The sequence below is a fragment of the Hakea prostrata genome, chromosome 9 (assembly GCF_041222555.1).
Source record: "Hakea prostrata isolate BN-2017 chromosome 9, UWA_Hpros_2, whole genome shotgun sequence".
NCBI classification, from domain to species: domain Eukaryota; kingdom Viridiplantae; phylum Streptophyta; class Magnoliopsida; order Proteales; family Proteaceae; genus Hakea; species Hakea prostrata.
Window position 1 is genome coordinate 53,548,037 of NC_142608.1, and position 18,348 is coordinate 53,566,384.

Sequence of the window (18,348 nt, forward strand, 5' to 3'; positions counted from 1 at the left end):
TCTGTGATAAGATACGCTCTGGCCTCATCCGCACCGTCCACACTTTTAGTTCTACCAAAATTGCTGACATCTTCACCAAATCCCTTGGCAAAGATTCTATTCTATTCCTTAAGGACAAGTTGGGAGTTCTTGATATTCACTCTCTAACTTGATGGGGAGTATTAGCCATAATATGACCATTGGAGATCTTTGGAGAATATGACCATTGGAGATCTTTGGAGGATATGACCATTGGAGATCTTGGATAATATGACCGTTGCAAATAATTTCTTTCCTCATGTACAACATGCCACATTTATTTTATTCTTTACTTGATTCTATTATATATACACATAAAGAGGTAATACAAAATCACTTCTACACAAAATCTTCTTTACACTTTAGCATCTCTAGGTCTTTGTAGCCATAAGTTGCAAAGTTCACTTCACCCACTAAAAATTGAAGAAACACTAATGTGTAAATCTTTGCGTTCATGAGCTGAAAGAGTTCTACTTTTCCTTAGAAAAACAACTCTTTTTGGCTTCCAGACATCCAAAGCCATCCGTTAGTGATAAGAAGAGGAAAACCCTATGGTCAAGTTTTAAAACTATCAAAACGTCTCAACTAGTTCGATCATAATGTATATATCATACAAGTGGATGAAAACTTGTTGATTGCCTAATGGGCACTTCACCAAACACTTTTGTGGGTCAACTCAATAGCATGGGACCATCACAAACACAATTTGTCAAACATATGGTGGGCTCTGGTCAGAGTCTTAGAATGCCCAAATCAAACTTTGATCTTACGTTATCGTCATTCCAACTCTAAGGCTGCGTTTGTTTGCTGGAATAAAGGTGGGGTGGGAAAATTCTTGAAAAAAATGTAGATTTCTTACTTTTCCTAAATCCCAAAATGATACATTGTTTGGTTGCTTGCAAGGAAACTTGTTTGCTGATGTGGCAGCCCAACTTTCCCACCCCATGCCATTTTAAAACCCCACATATTTGGTGGGACTTTGTGGAAATGTTGGAAAAAGTAAAAAGTGGGACCCACCCTATCACTTTTCCACAAAACCCTTTCCTTTCATTTTCTTCTCTCTCACCCCACTACACATGGGACCCACATGTTTTTTTTCCCCACCCCACCTTTGCAAACAAATGCAGCCTAAGAGAATTCACAAACTTGAGGAACACGTAGTAACGCCCAATGTGAACCGATGTTGCACGAAACCATTAGTAAACGCATGCTTTTGTCAACACTAAATCTTGGGGAAAGGGAAACCCATTGACCCGAGGGAATGTGTTGGTTTCCTTTCCATATCAGAGGTGTAAAAAAGACGGCGTAGATTAGCCAATAGAATAACCTTAGATTCTTAAAAATGTTTAAATATGTTTAGTGTTCGATATTGACGCTTGAACTAAGCTTTGTTTCCAAGTTCCAACACGCAATCACGTTAGGTTTTCTCTCTGTTGCAGCAAAATCCTGTCCGACAGCTCGATCAAATATACCTCAAGAACGTGCTTGATTTGATTGGTCGAATAATACCTTTGACGTCCAAGATAGTTGAATATCAGACCTTTGGATAAAGAGCAGGTTGTCACAAGAAAAATAGCTAATTGGAGTGATTCTTCTGAAAAAGTACTTGATTACTGGCAAGAGTATGAGTATTTATAGTTGAAGTTACCTTGGTAATGTAGTGGTTGAGTTCGACCAAACTCTACGATTGGATTTTATCTGTTGAAAGGGTGTTTTACTTATAGAATGATAGTTGAGTCCAATCCGAACTGTAAGATTAATCTAATCTCCCAATTTGGTTTCGATACTTACTCCTAACTTCAAAGTCGGATCACAGGCATTATTGGTTGCTTCTTAATTAATTTGTGGTCTGATTATAACATGGTTGGACCATCTTGGACCTCGTCGGTCTTTATCATTCGGTCAATTGGCATTTGCCCATATCACAAGCCCCTTAGTCTCTTGGTCGGAGCATATTGACGCTCGGGCTTAGGGACTTAATTCTTTTGACCTAGATTAGGCCAAAAAAGGACTTGATATAACATTTTCAAAATCTGATGTTCGAGCTGACACATTTGGAACATTTATCGTGAGTGTCCGTTGTGCAGGAGAAAAAGGCTGAGCACATTCTTCGATCCGTTCATTTTCTGCCACGTGGTGGCATCTCTAGAGATGACATGAGACGGTTTAAACTTTGGAACACTTTAATCTCCTTCATTCAAATGGAGCGTTTTCAAGCCTTTGGATCTAGAATCCAATGGGAAGTAAACTCCACCCCTGATTATTGAGCCATCAGATTGATGCATTATCATTTTTACCAGACGATAATGTTTTTGAAGGTTATTTTTTTCTTTTCTTTTTTTTTTCTTCCCCGGTATAAAGGCGCTTTTATATATATGGAAATTGGGGATGGAGATATTACATTTTCTGTCGGCAAGGATTAAACCCACGCCCCCTCCACTGAGAAGTCAGGTTTCTAACCATCCTACTATCCCAATTATCATGTAGATCGCTTGTCGAAGCCTTTAGATTAGGATCTTTGTAGAAGTCACAAAGTCACTTTGTTTGACTCATTGGATCAAATTAATTTTTAACCCTTAGATGGGGATTTGTAGGGGGCGTATATAAAAGCTCATTTCTTCTACGCAAACAGTATCATCTTCCTCACAAAGCTTTTTGCCCTTCATGTCTGCTAGACCTCTCTTCTTCTTTACAAAGGATGGTCTTCTCTCTGCAACATCTGTTGCTTATTTGGGATAAGTGAGTCCTTCTACTTCAAGCATTATTTTGAAAGGATTAAAGCTTCTGTTTCTCTGCGAAACAAGTGAGTTCTTCTCTTCTTTCCTTCTTCCTTCGATGAGTCTTTACTTTAAGTGGTATATTTTTAATTTCTAGTGATTTTGCTTTTTGTTTTGTTCGTATCTGTTGTGGTGCTCTGTTGCAAACTCTCTCTTTCTTTCACCTGGGTGTTTTTTGATTTTAGGGTCCATTAGCTTTCAATAGTTCATCCTTGTTCATCTTCTGGTTGGAAGGAAAACCGTAGCTAGGAAGCCCCGTTGATCCTTAGTTGAAATGCCTGAGTCTTCCTCTACCGATTCTGATAGAGTAGGGCAATCTGAACAAGCTCTTAGTAGCCAATCTCATCCCCCTTCTGCTTCAAAGTTCGTTCGGAGTTATCCGAAAATGATGGTGACGATTCCGAGCATGACTCTCAACCATCTGTTATTCCTTGTAGTGGTCGAGGAAAGTCGATCCTCAGTTACTCGAGCTAAGTTCAAAGCTCAAAGACGAGAATGGATTGACAGTCTGACACCCAAGCAATATAAGTTTGAGCATAATAAGGACCCTTACCTGACCATATAGAGTTCTACCCTAATAAGTCTAGTCCAGAGTTTAGGGTATCTGAAATTTCTAGTGAGAAGCTAGAGGTCATCCGAGCCAAATACGATATTCCTTCGAAATACATCCTTCGAGCACCTGAGAAAACCGATTGGGCTGATAAGTGTTGGCCAGGGGAGTTTCTTTTGTACAAGAATTCCCTTAAGAGTGGTTTAGGCTTCCCGTCCACCAAATATTCGCTAACATCCTTTGTCATTTGGAGATGTGTTCGGGGATGTTAGCTCCAAACAGTTTGAGGTACTTAATATGCTTTAGGGGTTTCTGTCAACAAAAAGATGTCAACGTCCGACCTTCCCTTGCTCTCTTTTTGCATTTCTTCATGGCAAAGAAGATAGAGCAATCCGGGTGGTTCTACCTATCTAAGAGATCGTTTAGTAAGTCGGGCTGGGATGACAACTTCGTGGGGAACAGGACCTTCCCTTTGAACACCAAGGGTTGGCGTCCCAAATTTTTCTATGTCCAACCCCCTTGAACACCACACTTCTTGACCTAATGGAGTCGGGCCCTCCTAAGAAGTCCAATGATCTTCCAATTCTCTAGCCTCTGAGGAATGGGTGAAAGAGTAGATCCTCAAGATTCCAACCAAGGACAAAAACTTTCGAGCAGTGAATAGCTATTGCCCTAATCACCAGAGATCTTAAGTTTCTGGGGGGTTTTCCCGATAAGTTAGTGTTTGTACTCATGAATTTTTTAATGAAGAACTTCTGTAGTTGGTCAGAATCTAACCTTTGATTTTCTTTCTGTGCAACATTGTTGAGTCCGGCTGCTTGTGCCATGGCAGGGCGTCAAAATAAAAGAGGTCGAGGATAAGCATCAGACAAAGGCGGAAAAGATCAAGAGTTCGAGGTCAAAGTCTGGGGTACCCTTTGGTCCTCCTCCTTGAGCACCAAAAAGGTCCAGCTCATCCAAGCTAGTGGTTGAGCCTCCCACCCATCCAGAGAAGCGTCCTAGGGTAGAAGAATTAGTGCCTGAAAATCCTCGAACACAACAGAGTGTTCCTGCTCGGGTAGTTCCCAGCAGTTTGAAGCCTGCTGGCTCTTCCGTCACTTCACCACCTCTACTTCTTCCAAATTGGTCGTTGATGGCTGAGTCAAGCATCCTTTGCAACAATCAAGGGGGGACTCTTGTGGCAAAGGAATGGCTCTTGAACATTCTGCTTCCCATGGACCAAAAGTTCTTGGAAAGTACCAAGTAAGTGTCATTTCAAGCCTTAATACTTTAACTCTTTTCCTCTTTTTCTATTTGGTCTTACTTTGATGATTTGTTTCTTTAGGATGCTTTGCAACCTTACCCAAGCTCTGGGTTTGTGATTGGAGATAGCTCGACATGACCATTTGTCTATACACAACTTCCAAGACAATTTGAAGAAAAAGGAGGTCGAAGTGTCAAGTCTCAAGTCACAAGTCATGGATAGTGAGCTTGGTCGAGAAGGAAGCTTCTTTCTCACAAGAGTGGCAGAGCTAGAAGGATCCAAACAAGCATCTGTCGAGCGCGTCAAGTCATTGGAGCAGCAATTGAGAGAGAAGGACAAGTTTCTATTGGAGAGATCGAGCCAGCTCAAAGTTGTTACAAAGGATCGAGCATCTATTCGAGAAGAGGTAGAAGAAATCTAGTCTTTGCTTGCTCGATCCTCCCTAGCTACTTTTGATGATTTAACTAACAAAGTTCGGCATGTGGTAATCTGTCACTGGGTCCGAACCAAGAAGTGTCGAGATTTTATGGCAGAAATTGTTGGACATGGTTTCAACTATGGTCGGAGATATGCATATAAAGATGTCTTGACTCAATATCAGACCATTGATGTTTCTGGGTTCAAGGACTTCATTGACTAAGGCCTTTTTGAGCAGCTGAAGATCTCTCGACCTTCATGGGCGATCAGCAAGGATCCTTTTCTAGGGGGTGTTCCAGTCGAAGTAAATGATTTTTTAGATTCAAATTGGGAACTAGCCCCAGAGGAAAAAAAAGTTGGTGCTGACCAAGGATGAACAAAGTGGTTCGGGAAGCAATGAAGAGGACTCGGAAGAAAATGAGGAGCACACTACTAAAGATGCTTGATTTTTTTTATGTTTTTTTGGGTATCTTATCCTTCTCGGACTTTTGATGTTTATTCGACTTTTTGTAACCCTTTCGTATTTTATAACTTGGTTGTGATGAAAATACACTTTTTGTATGGAACATGTGAATTGATTGTTGTTTCAATTTTTGCCATGTTTATTCTCTATTGCTCAATCTTAATTCTTGTTATGTTTTTATTTTGTGTGATTAGACGATGTTTGCCTCTTTCCCCCGAGCATGAAAGTTTTGACACGAGCATGGGGAGTTTTCTTTCTTGAGATATATTTTCTTATTGTACTCAAGCATGGGAAATTCTCTTTTCAAACTACCATGCTCTATGTGGTCGAGAAATATTTGTTGTTTTTTGTGAGCATAGTAAGTTTGCTATGTATTCTCATTCCCAAGCATTTATGGATAAAGTTGCTTAATGAAGCGAAAGTATATATTGCTTTAATAAAGAGAAAGTGTTGCTCAAGAAATACTTAAGGAAGATAGCTTTTAATACATCTTACTGATAATATTTTCTGAGATTGCTCGAATTCCATGATCAAGGAATCTGTTGTCCAGTCTCTTGATCTCGTAGGTGATATGCTCCGGAAGCGACTTGTTAGATCACTATGGATGGGACCTTCCTAGTTTAGAGCTAATTTTTACTTAGTTGGTTGGGTCTTATGCTGCTTTTCAGTGAAGGACTTAATCCCTAGGGATTATTGCCTCATTCTTACCTTGGCGTTGTAGTAAGTTGCAATTCGTCTTTGATATTCTTTTAGGTGATATTGTGCTTTATCTCTTACTTCATCAATAAGATCAATATTGGCCTTCAAACCTTCAATGTTTGCTTCTTCTTTGAATTCTTCTTCTTTGAGGGTTCCAACCTGTACCTCAACTGGTACTTGTGCTTCAAGCCCGTAAGCAAGTCTAAACGGTGTTTCTTTTGTGGTCGAGCTTGGGGTTGTTCGGTATGACTATAGGACACTAGGGAGTTTGTCGACCCACCTTCCTTTGAGTTGGTCGAGCCTCTTTTTTAACCCATCGAGCACAGTTCGATTATTGACGTCGACCTGGTCATTGCTCTAAGGATATGCTACCAAGGATAAATGATGCTCAATCCCTTGATCTTTGCAAAATCTTTCGAATTATGGGTTCTTGAACTACTTCTTGTTGTCGGACACTATTATCCACGAAACTCCATATCTGTAAATGATGTTGTGAAAGATGAACTTCTTCATCTGGTCGGTATTGATCGAAGCAAGGGGTTCTGCTTCTATCCATTTCATAAAGTAGTCGACTACAACCACCATATATTCTCGGCCTCCTGAGGCTTTTGGTAGCTTTCCTACCAAGTCTTTCCCCCATCTTGCGAAGGGAGTGTGTGATAAGACTGATGTTAGTGGTACAACAGGGGTGTGAGGTACATTAGCATGAGCCTGACATTTGTTGCACCTCCGAACATAATTTTTTGCGTCTTCCTGTATATCGAGCCAAAAATACCCTTGCCTTAATACTTTATCTGCAAGCACTCGAGCACTTATGTGTGCTACAAAAATTCCTTCATGTATCTCCCTCAGAACTTTAATAGCTTCTGGTGATCCTAAGCATCGCAATAATGGTCGAGTTATATATTTTTTGTATGGTAGGCCTTCTCTGATAGTATATCGAACAACTCTTAGTTGAATTGCTCGAGTTTCTTTTTGATCTTCTGGAAGCTGATCATGTTTTAGATAGCAAATAATCCAATCCATCTAGCCTTTTTTAGCGTGTATCTGCATATGGTAGACTCATAGATGCTCAGACTTAGTAGTTCTTCTAAATAAATCACTAGCTTTGTAACATCCAGATTTTCTGTGGCTAAGCAAGAGAGTACATCCACCTGGTCATTCTCATCTCTAGGTTCTTGCTTGACTAGCAAGTCTATGAATGTTGCCTATATTGGCCAACCAGGCTCAGATACTTTCTCATCCTATTTTCTTTTGCTTCATACACCCCGTTTACTTGACTTACGATCAGTTGTGAATCACTTTTGACTTCCAAGTTCTGGACCCCTAGAGTTGTTGCTAGCTTGAGATCGGCTAGTAATGCCTTGTACTCTACTTCATTATTAGAAGCTCTGAATTTGAAGTGGAGTGCATACTTTATTTCAAAACCTCCGGCGTTTCGTCGAAGTAACGATCCATCAACAGATAAAATCCATATTTTGACTTGCTCGGTGAAATATTTTGTGCTCTTCTTGTTCTTTCAGAGAAGATTGGGCTTCAAAAAAAAAGTTTGCCATCATCCGTGGATAGAACTCAATTTGGTGGTCGCTAAATTCAACCGTCCAAGCAACAAGACAACTTGCCAAATCAAGTCGGTGCAATATCTTCTTCAAAGGGAAGTTAGTCAACACAACGATAGGGTGTGACAATATGGTCAGAGTTTTTGAGTAGCAGTCACCAAAGCCAACGCTTGTTCTTCCACTTGGGATACCTAGTTTCAACATCAATCAACATGTGCCTAATGTAATAAATTGGATTTTGAATGTTACCTTCCTCTTGAACGAGCTCAACACTGACTACATTTCAAGATGTGGCTAAATATAGAAGTAATTCTTTCTTAGGTGTCGGACAAGCGAGCAAAGGTGGATGTGATAGTTTCTCTTTGATCGTGTCGCTAACCAATCAAAAATAAAATCCTATACTAATCTAGCAAACAGAAAGTACGGGGTCGAACTATGGGGAACTAAAAGGCTAAGTTACTAAGATTGAATTTAACAAAACTAAATTTAAACTAAATCTATTAATTAATGCAAAAACTTAAACTATGAATATGTGAAGATCTTTGGGATTTCGAATCCCCAATGCTTTTCCCTAACCGATTGAACTCTACACTTCAAAGTAAATTAAGGATGGTCTTCCTAGGTATGCCCTATCTTCGTAAGACTATCGTCCTTCGCGGAAGCTTGGCACGCTTAGTTCCCTGAGCTATAGAACATCTTTGGCCAAACTCAAACACAATCAATTAGAAGAGATAGAACAATCAAATTAATGAAATAAGCATGGTTCATCTACATCCCAAGGAAAAGAACTAGCTACTCATTATCACAAAGTTCATAAGAAAAATAAAGATGAAACATAGGGAGGGAGAGAGAGAGAGAGATGTGGTCTTCTTCTTCAGCAATGAGAGAGATGAGAGCCGCATTCGCCGTCGTGCTTCTCTGTGGTTTGCTTCTCTTTTATGTCTCCCGCACACAATGAATCCCCCCTCTTTACTCGTCGATTTGACCTTTATTCTTTCGGATTTTGGAAAAAGTCAAAACTGGAAAGTTGTAGATATTTTCAATATCGTTCCATATCATCTTGAATCACCGAAATCCAAGCTCATACGAGAGAGATATGCCCAAAATACTGAAGGTAGGTCTGTTTACCCGATTTTCAGATTTATTACCAATTTTGTTCCTTAGACCTCCACCTATTTCCAATTTGGCTAAAATCTCATTTTTCATGATTTCTTGAGCAGAATGATTGAATGCCATGATTTAAAATCCACCAATATCTAATATATTTGCCAACTTTACTTCATATTATCTCTAATATCCAAAATCACCTTATTCCTGAAAAATACACAAAAATACTCAATTAGCTCTCTTTAATTAAATAAGTATGAGGAATTAAATCAAATAAATAATGGTAAATGCATGCTTATCACTCTTTCAGTTCATTGAAAGTTTTTTGACATTCTTTTGTTCAAGATTTCCCTTTCTACGTTGGGCACATTCTTTAGAGCTTTGAAGAATGGCAGACACTTTTCTGATGCCCGAGCAATGAACCTATTCAGTGCAGCTACCCGACTAGTGAGACATTGTACTTCTCTAATATTCCTTGGTGGCTTCATATCCAAAATTACTTTGATCTTCTCTGGAATAGATTCAATTCCCCTTTGAGACATCATAAAGCCTAAGAATTTTTCAGATGATACCCCAAAGGCACACTTTTCATGGTTGAGCTTCATTCTACATGTTCAGAGTTTGTTGAACACTAATGCTAGGTTGATTATGTGGTTGACCTTTGAGCTGTTTTTAACTAGCATATCATCTACATATACCTCCATGTCTTTGCCTATCTATTTGACAAAGATCTTGTTTACTGCTCTCTAGTATGTTGCTCCAGCATTCTTTAGACCGAATGGCATCACCTTATAGTAGTAACTATCCCTATTAGTCATGAAAGTTGTATGCTTTTCATCATCTGGATGCATTAGGATCTGATTATACCAGGAATAGGCATCCATGAAACTAAGCATTTCATTTCCAGTAGTTGCATTTATGAGGAGATCAATTCTTGGGAGTAGGTAACAAGCTTGGGACATGCTTTGTGGAGGTCGGTGTAGTCTGTGCACATTTTCCATTTGCCATTGGATTTCTTGACCCTTACTACATTAGCCAACCACGGATGGTCAATCTATCTTATGAAACTTGACTACTTTAATTTTTGAACCTCCTTTCGGATTGCCTCATGTTTCTCAATAGAGAAGTTCCTTCTTTTTTGGACAACCAGAATCACTTAAGGAGCAATACATAATCCATGTTCGGCTACTCACCTATATATGCTAAGCACGTCATCTGCCGACTAGGCAAAGACATCTAAGTTTCTTTTAGAAACTGAGTCGATCTAGCTTTGAAATATGTTTACTTTTCCTCACCAATCATTGTTCCCTGATTTGGTTCCTTGGGATTGAGGCAGATTCTTTCTAGCTTCTTGACTGGTTCGACTCTATGTGTTGCTTCTTCATCTCAATCATCTCTGATTTCAGCAGACATGGTCGAACTATTTTTTGCTCTTTCTTCATTTATTTGACATAACTCTATTGACTTGACTTCTAGTTGGCATTGCATGCTTCAATACCATTCTTGGTTGGGAATTTCATTTTCATGTATCGTGTAGACACTACTGCTTCCAGAGCATAAAGGGTTGGTTGTCTTGGATGACATTGTAGGCCGACATGTTACAAACAACCATACAATTGGATTGGACGACCTTGTCACATGGAAGCTCACCTACTCGAAGATCTAACCTGATGGTTCCCTTTGCTTGGGTGGAGGATCCTATGAATCTGTATAGCTGAGCTCTGCATGTGACGAGCATGTTTTCACTTAATTTCAGTTTTCTAAAAGCTTCCATAGATAATATGTCTGCCAAAGAACCAATATCTACTAGGACCCTATGGACTTCAGTTCCGGCTAAAATGACTTTAATCACCAGAGCATCGTCATACGGAGTCTTTACACCTTGCATATCCTTAGAAGAAAAGGTAATTGGTTTTGATACTACCTTCACATCTGATCTTTCAAGTTCGACATTCCCTATGTATTGAGCTTTCCTCTTAGCCTACCGGGTTGAGTCTTCTATTGGGCCACCAAACACTGTATAAAGCAGGAGATTGCTTTCTATTGTTGTCTCCATTCCTTGGTCGATTTCTACTAGGGCTTCGATGGCTTTCTCTACTGGTCGACCTAGCTTTCTTCCTATCTCCGGTTGGTGGTTGAAGAGCTCTTTTCTTTGCTCGAACATACTTCTTCAATTTCCCCTGAGAGATTAATTTCTCACTCTTTGCTTTTAGTTGCTTGCATTCGTCAGTCCAATGACCGTGATCTTTATGGAATTCACAATATTTTTTCTATCACAATCCTCTGATGGGATTGAAGCTTGTTCAGCCATTTAATTAGCCCTTGGCCTTTCACTTGCATCAGGATATCTGACCTTCTAGTATTCAACAGAGTATGTGCTTCTTTTAGATTGCTTTGTTGGATTTAACAGACCAACATTGCTCAGATTTGTGGTTGGATTCCTACTCAGTTGGAATTTTTCTTTATTTGCTTTTGTTTCTATGGTCGGTTCTTTCATCTGGAATTCAATGGTTTCTAATATCTTGGCCCACTTATGGCATCATTTGAGTAGATCTGCATATGTCTCGGGCATATCCAACAAGAGGCGTTTGAGAAGTCCTTTATGGTTAAGCCCTTGATAAGGTGCATGAAAGGTTATCTTCTCATCTAAATTCTAGATCTGGATGGTTATGTTGTTAAACCTCTGAGGATAGCTTTTGGTTGACTCTATGCGACATTGTTTAGTGGAGAACAAGGTGTCCTCTCTTTTCTTTGTACTTACCCTACTTTGGAAGCATGACAAGAATACACGACCAAGATGGTCGAAATTCTCAATTGAGCCATTCTGAGTCCCAAAAACCATTCCAGATGCGACTTCAATCAATGAAGTAGGAAAGAACATGGCTTCTTCATTATGTCTATTGAGGACATAACAGACTTATAGTGCATGATGTGATGTCTTAGGCATCTCGTGCCATCGAACATTGTGAAGGTCAAGCACTTGAAATTCTTCGGCATCTTAGCTTTTGAAATTGCTTGGAAAAAATGATCTTCTTTAATAATGGAATACAAAGCATCTGTGCCCGAAAATTTTAGCTCTTTCTACTTCTCATCAAGTTCTTCGAACCACTTGTTTACATAATCAATGTGTTTAACTGGAACTCCATTGTCATTGCTTCCTTGTAGATCGCTGGTTGGATGAGAACTACTTCCAAGTCGGTTGTTTGCCCTCTTTTCAACTCTAAACCTCTAAGGTTGTTTCTAACTTTAAACCATCTTGTTATTTGGACTCTTTGACAAGCTTGAACTCATTCTTTGACCTATCTTACAAAGGTTGCGAATCGATAGTAAGGTGAGGGCATTCTTGTTTCTAATGGGACTTGAATGTATATTTTGATGTTGTTGTTTTAGGGTTTATGAATGATTAATATGATTCTATAATTTTAGAATATAATTGATCAATGATGTCATGCAAATTTGTTAAATATGTGATTGTTTGGATTTGGAATGAATTGTGACATGATAATGTGATTGAAATCATATTAAAATGCAATGTAGGTTGTGAGAATACCATCCGGGTGTTTCTATCTTGGGATATCAGTGGAGGTGTTATGGGACACAATCCTATGATGCCCCTCGACGCTTTCATGATTACTGCATGTCATAACTTGGAAGTCTAGTTGTGTTTGGTTAGAAACCCCGTTATATCACACCCTATCAGCATGGGTATTGATGTTGAGTGACCCATGGCAACATTGTGGGTTGTGGGCACTCGAGACCAGTAACCAACCCGTGAGAGGACAAAACCACATTGTGGGAGCCATTCATTAGTAATGTCGCATTATAATAGACTTGGGCTCATGGGCCCTCAGGACTAGTAGCCAACCCGTGAGAGGTCATGAGAGCTTCCTGTCCATTATATGTGGATGACCAATAGGGTTAAAAGTCAGTGTAGTTCAAGTTGGTTGGTGCCATAGGATACAATTACTCTAGTAGGAAAGGATACTGAAATAATTGTGAGAGGCATGAGGGGAAGTATCTAAACCTAGGTTGATGTGACTTAGTAAATGACTTGCACTAGGCTAAGAAAAACACTGACATGCGCCAGTACTCATGCCAATGGTGGTGAGAGAGCGGTGACCTAAACCCCAACCATGGTGATAGTCCAAGAGGGATGCCTTGACCCCTTACCCGGGTTCTCAAGACCGATAACCAACCCATGAGAGATCAAAGTGACGATACCTTCGTAGAGGAGGCCGGTGTTCCATCTTAATGCGTGTCTGCCATTAGCGTCTAGCATTTGTTAGAGTATAGTTATATTCTTGCATATTGTCTCATATTATATTTGATCTTGTTGTGTTTTTATTTGGATTGTAATTGGTTATTTGTTTCTGAATTATTTGGTGAGTTCTTTTGAGCTCACCCTTCAGGGACAATATTGTTTTAGACTTTGCTGCAGATACAAATGTTACCGAGATCTAGGAATAAGAGACACCGGTGAGCGATCCTTATGGTGTACAAGATGTTGGCAACTATGACATTCATGGTTAAAAATGTTCGTGCCTCGACTGCACGTACTAGAATTAACTTGACTCATGAGTTGGTCTACCCCATCCTCAATACAAAGCTTTTTGAGTTTAGAAACTACATTTTGCTTAAAGATTCATACCTAATGTTACATTATGAATAGTTTTCATCGCTTCCTTTATTCTTTTCTGTTGTACACATTAGATTTGAAATCCCACCTAACCCTAACCTAGACTCCCTATTTGTTTTGGATGAAGAAGTGATTTGGTTGATGTTTGACCTTGAAGTTGGACCTTGAGTACAATGTTGATATCCTTGGAAGGTCCTAGGAAGTCAGATTAGACCTCTCCCTTAGTATAGATCCAAAGACCCAAAGTGAAGGAAGAAGACAGTATAGTCAATCCAATTTTGAACCCATTATGTCTGAACTAGAACCCATGGAGATTGATGATGGAGTTCCCTATTTGGAAAACTTACCTGTTTTGGAGATAAAACTGCATCTTAGTGATGAAGAACTTAAATGATGGACTTGAGCCTTAGCTTGACATATTTTGGAAGGTCCCTAAATGCTAGGTAAGTCACTTGATTGAGTTGGGAGAAGCCCCTTTGGAATTTTGAGGTTTGGAGCTTGAAAACCCTGTTTTTGGGCTTGCTGTCAGTGTTGGTTGATCTCCTTGGTCGATTAGCCTAACAGACCAAGCTGAGCAACCAATAGAGTCCGGGGCTATTTTGTAAATCTCTGATATTTAGGGTTTTGATGCTCTTTATATTAGAACTTCGTGGTAATCAGCCCCATTATGTTCCTAAGCCTCTGGAGAACATGGGGAACCTCTCTCAAGTACTCACATTGGAATTTTGGAAGATCCTCTTCAAATCCTCAAAGCTTTTCGGCAAATCTTCTTCCTTTAGGTTGGTATTCACTCCGACTCTCACTTAATCTACTCTCCTAATTAATTTTTCTATTCTCTGTGATTAGGAGGATGATATTATGTCATTCCCATGACTGATCCTCTAATCCCTGTTGTTCTAGAGTGGATCTCCATACACTCTATAACTTTGTGAATCTCCACATGATGGTTTCGAAGGGAAATCAAGGGTGATATTCATGATTGATTAACCATTATAGGTTTTTGACTTCTAAAGCATGCTAGATTCATTCGCATGATTATTCTTGACTATGATCTACTATTCTTTTCTTTCTAGAGTGAATTCTCGTTCTCTCTAGCCTTTCCGTAGAATTCACGGATTGATTTCTGTAATGCCTAGTTTTTGATTAAATTAGAATTCTACTCTCATGATCATTGTTGATGCCTAATCTATGCTAAATAATCTTAGTTTACTATTCTAGAGTTTCCCGTAAAATTTTGGAGTGTTTCGAATCTCAGAAGTTGAGTTTCGGATAAAAAATTAGGGATTCTGTCCGTACAAAACTTGGTTGGTCGATCACCTTGGTCGATCAGCCTGAGCGACCAAGCGAATGACGAACAGAGTTAGTAACAGCAAATTTTCCTTGTTTTGACTCCAATCTCTTGGATTTGTTTCCTATGACCTATACATGTTTGTTTAAGCTTGTTTAGTTGATTTTGGTTTTGTTCTTTGATCTCTCACTTGAAGTTTACAAATCGAATTCGTGGTGAGTACGTTCACTCACAATTTGTATATTTACATGCTTTGTTGTGTTATGACTTGAATGCTTGAATTAGCTATTGTTGTTTTACTTTCTTCACGTTATAGTACTTCTGTAATTACAGTACCATATTCATATTATGACTTACTGAAATTGATCATGAATGGTGAAATTGACTTGATTGTGTGATGTATGGAATCATGATATGATGTGAATGCCTAGGTTGTAGTTGAGGAATGGGGAATGCCTTTTTGGCATTTCTGTCTTTGGACACCAGTGGAGGTGGTATGTGATGCTTTCCTATTGGTGCCCCTTGGCGCTTTCCCTAACTATTGGTTGACATACCTAGGATTGGTCGAGAACTGTTTGGCTAGGGAAACCCCTGTCATATCTGAGCCTATCGAAAGGGGAATTGAGATCGAGTGACCCATGGCAACAATGGGGATTTGTGGGCACCCAAGACCGGTAACCAATGCGTGAGAGGACATGAATTACATTGTGGGGGCCATTCATTGGTAGGGTTGCAGTAGTAGACTTGGGCTTATGGGCGCTCAAGACCGGTAACCAACCTGTGAGAAGATATAAGAGCTTCCCATTTACTATTTGTGGATGACCTATAGGGTTAAAAGTCTACGTAGCTGGGAAGGAGACGGTGACTCTAGGGGGAAGGATACTAGAAAGGATTGCCAGAAGCAAGGAATGGACGTATCTAACCCTAAGTAGATGTGACTCAGTAGATGACTTGCATTGGGATAAGTTTAACCCTAAACACATGCCAATACTTAGACCAATGGTAATGTGAGAAAGTGGTGACCTAAACCCCAGCCATGGAATGTCCGAGAATGATGCAGGACCCAATTACTAACGGAGAACCAAGATACTGGGAAGGTTGAGGGAGAGTGATTTGAGACCTACCCAGAGGAGTATGGTGCTATGACTTAAAACATGTCTGCCAATAGAGACCACCATATATAGAGTTAGAAGCATACTTACATTCATTGTCTCATAACATTGCATTTATGTTTGCTTTGAATTGTGTGTAAATGTTTATTGTGGTTGGACTACTTGCTAAGTTCTTTTGAGCTTACCTTGGGGGGATATGTTTTTAGATGCTTTTGTAGGATCGGAAGAGAACCCGTGCTTCGGTACGGAGGATCCTTCCCTACATGGTGCAACTTCGGAAATCCTTGGAGAAGGTCATGAGCAGTGGTGTGACCAGCACACAAGTTTGGACTAAACTAACAGCTCTTATTGACGGTAGCTAGCGTCATCTTATTTGCCAATGGGATCATGAGCTGGAAGCTAACCTGAAGTTACAAGAGCACAATCCTAAGGTGAAGAAGATGAAAACTGAAGAAGAAGAAGAAAGAGCCAACGGAAGATGTTGATTAGTTTACTCTTGTTCTTCTAGATTTTATTTTGAATTGTAATAGCTTTTGATTTGTTTTAGATTTTCGATCTACCTTCCGCGTTTGTTGTGGGGTATATTTCCGCTATACTCTACAGTTGTCTTTTATTAGGTATCTTGTTTCTCCGCACTTTGATATTCTTTTGTGATCCTTTTGTGATCCTTTCTTGATTATTTATTAAGTTACTTTAATACAATGATTTGTTCTTGCTTTTGATTATGTTATTGTGCTATGTGGATATGATCGCCCTAAACTTGATCTTCGAAGCTATGGATCATACACTCGGGTATTCCATATATGGTATCGACTAGGTGGATGTGACAGAATGGTATCAGAGTCCAAAGTTTTCAGACAATCATAACCACAGAACACAGTAATGAAGCATCCTTGAGTCATAGATCCAAAAGTGACTCAAACTTTCTTAGAAGTGAATAATAGAAAATCTTGAATTAATGAAGCATAATACACCAAGTTTGAATAATGCACAATAATTATAATTTCTAACATGTGCTTGAGTTGTAGTTGTGGGTTATAGTTGAGTTGAGTTATGAGTCATGGTTATAAATTATAAGTTATAGATTATGTGTTGAAGCGTGAGTTATGAGTTAAGAGTTGTCCTTATGGGTTACAATTATGAGTTGAGTCATGAGTTAAGAGTTGTCGTATAATTCTCAGTCGGGAGTTGTCGTTGTGAGTCATAGTCATGGGTGGTCGTGATGAGTCATGAGTTATGAGTCATAAGCCAAACGTTGAACAATTACTAATACAATAAAAGAAATGCATAATGTACAATAACACAAGTGAAACATCTAAATATCATTAATTGATTAGGAAAAGTTTACAGGATGAAACTAAATATGTACATTAAAGTCAACATAAAAGGAATTCCTAGAACTATCTATCTAGGTAATCGTTTATAAGAATCGAGTTGATCTCTCATAGCTCGAGACTCCTCCTATAGTCGTGTCTATCGATCTTCTATATTGTATGTGTGTGTCTGCATCCTCTCCTGTCGAGCCTCTATCCTCTTGAGTGTGGAAAGTTATCGCCGACAACTGAGAAACCACACCCGGTGCCTCAGAAGTTGAATGTGAAGGACCTCCAACCTCAAAACTGTCGAGGTGGAATAGTTTCCTCCTCATCTTCTTGAACCTGCTGATCCTCCTCATCATCATTCTCACCCTAAGCCTGAACCTCATCTGGAGTTCGGACTGTTGCCTCCTCATCCTCGTATAATCTCTGCTTGTGGCATAGGAATAGTACTCTGACCTCCACCCCTACCTGTCCTCGCTCCTAGACATCTTCCTCGTGGTGGTTTGATGGAAATCTGAAAAGACAGTGCAATATTTGGTGAAGAACGGCATTTTGGTAAATTTTGAAATTTTTTTATTTCAGCGGAAACTGCAATTTCGACATGTTAGCATGTGTATAAGAGTTGGTTTAGCATGCTAAGAAGGTTTGTTTGGAGAAGATCCATTGAAACCCTTGTATTTTGGGGAAAATTCAGCAAGAAGGAAAATTGTGAAAAGTCCTCTTTTGGGTGAAGTTTTGAGATTTTTGAATTTTTGGAATTTGGTTGAACGAAGTATGTGTACACCTTAGTCATATTAAATCAGGTGTGTGGGTACTTGTTTGACCTTAAAATTCCATTTGGTTTGAAAATGGGACAAAATTTTCAAAGTGTGGCTTATTGTGGGATGAATAGTGAAAATGAGATTGAGTGTGATAGAAGTTAATGATGGAGCGTGGCATGGAGTTTATAATTCTTGGGATGTAAAGAAAGAAACTCCTGGACATGTTTCTGACCTTGACAGCCATCTATCTCTTGGATGTGAAAGAGGTTAACCAAAGGAGGGTCGAATTTTCAATTTTGGCCATTTTGAGTAAAATCTGATTTTTTTTTGCTAGCATTTGGATTTTAATGGCCTATACTGTTGAGTTAAGTGTGTTTGGCATATTGGGAATATGAGTTT